General features: G+C 48.5%; 1 protein-coding gene across 4 annotated transcripts in view; it reads left to right on the top strand.

Moving 5' to 3' along the window:
* The window catches only part of ier5l (immediate early response 5-like), a 6,364-nt gene that overhangs the window by 876 nt on the left and 3,813 nt on the right, over positions 1-1,675 (top strand). For 2 of the 4 annotated variants that reach the window (XM_017307697.1, XM_008424811.2), the window contains exon 1: positions 474-711. The gene's annotated coding sequence lies outside the window, so the exon portion shown is untranslated. Of the gene's footprint in view, positions 1-473; positions 712-1,675 lie in introns of those variants that run through there. The other 2 variants (XM_017307698.1, XM_017307699.1) reach the window with 2 other exon arrangements.

The raw sequence follows: 1,675 nt of genomic DNA on the forward strand, positions 1-1,675 counted from the left end.
CATGTTAGCATCAGAGCTAGCATCAGAGCTAACATGTTAGTATCAAAGCTAGCATCAGAGCTAACATGTTAGCATCAGAGCTAACATGTTAGCATAAGAGCTAGCATAAGAGCTAACATGTTAGCATAAGAGCTAACATGTTAGAATCAGAGCTAACATGTTAGCATCAGAGCTAACATGTTAGCATCAGAGCTAACATGTTAGCATCAGAGATAGCATCAGAGCTAACATGTTAGCATCAGAGCTAGCATCAGAGCTAACATGTTAGTATCAGAGCTAGCATCAGAACTAACATGTTAGCATCAAAGCTAGCATCAGAGCTAACATGTTAGCATCAGAGCTAACATGCTAGCTCTGATGCCAACATGTTAGCTCTAGTCATGTATTTATGGAGACATTTTAATATAATAAAGTCACCATGTTTCATATTAAATATGACTGAAAACTAATTACTGTCTCTTTAAGAAGCTTTTCTACTTTATAAAACACTGCAAACATCAGCCTTGAGATCTTGAGATCTGGACTTTGACTAGGCTGTGAGTCTGCTCTGGTCTGTCTGCAGGCTGGTTCATCTCCATCCATGTTCCCCACAGCCTGATGCTGCCACCACCATGTTCCACCGTGGGCCCAGCGCAGCATCGCTGATCAAACTTGGCCTCAGGACCTCGGAGCGAAACGTTCCCGTCTCCGGTGACTCCAGGTTTTTCCTCGGTGAGGTCACAGGGTCAGACGTTGGGGTCATCGGCTCCATCTGGGCCGGCAGCTGCCGAGACGGTGGGAGCGCTTTCCTGCTCCCGCCGTCTGGGCGGAAACCCGATGATCCGGACACGAGCAAAACCACCATTAAAGGTCAAGAAGAAGAAGAAGAAGCTGCTTGTTCACAGAGTTCTGGATGTTATAGAAAGTTGAGTGGAAGGAAGAAATGTGAAATGTGCGGCTTAGAGCGGATAGCTCATTTAGAGGAGCTTCAGGAGTGACTGAGCATAGAGTCAGAGCATCTAGATCCGCTTGGCTCGGCGAGAACCAGAACCAGGAACATGGACTGTTAGCCACAGAGCATTGTGGGTAATCAGGATGAGGCCAACTGTCTGACTGAATCGTTCCTGAACGTCTTCAGGGAACAACAGGAAGTCGGTTCTGATTCTTTTTCAGAGCCGATTGTGAATGAAACCAGCAGCAGAGGAGAACCGCTCCTCTTCATCTCCTCCTCTTCCTCCTCCTAGAAACATGGAGCCGCTGATCGGCTCTTCGCTGCTCCCAGCCGGCGGCCTGTCACCGTTACTCGGCGGCATCGCCATGGAGACCAGGGTCTGAGTAATCATTTGTGCAATGACCCCTATTCTCCAGAGGGAGGAAGAGGGGGGAGGATGGAGGGAAAACAGAGGAGGAGTAGGAGGAGGAGGAGGAGGAACCAGAAAAATAAAAACTGGTTTTATTTGGTACTGCTGGAGAGAGAGAGAGACAGAGCGAGAGAGAGAGAGAGGAGAGAGCGCGAGAGACAGAGAGACAGAGAGAGAGACAGAGAGAGAGAGAGACAGAGAGAGAGACAGAGAGAGAGAGAGAGAGAGAGAGAGAGGAGAGAGAGAGAGACAGAGAGAGAGAGAGAGAGAGAGAGAGAGACAGAGAGAGAGACAGAGAGAGAGAGACAGAGCGAGAGAGAGGAGAGAGAGAGAGA

This window comes from Poecilia reticulata, linkage group LG12, assembly GCF_000633615.1.
Source record: "Poecilia reticulata strain Guanapo linkage group LG12, Guppy_female_1.0+MT, whole genome shotgun sequence".
Taxonomy (NCBI): domain Eukaryota; kingdom Metazoa; phylum Chordata; class Actinopteri; order Cyprinodontiformes; family Poeciliidae; genus Poecilia; species Poecilia reticulata.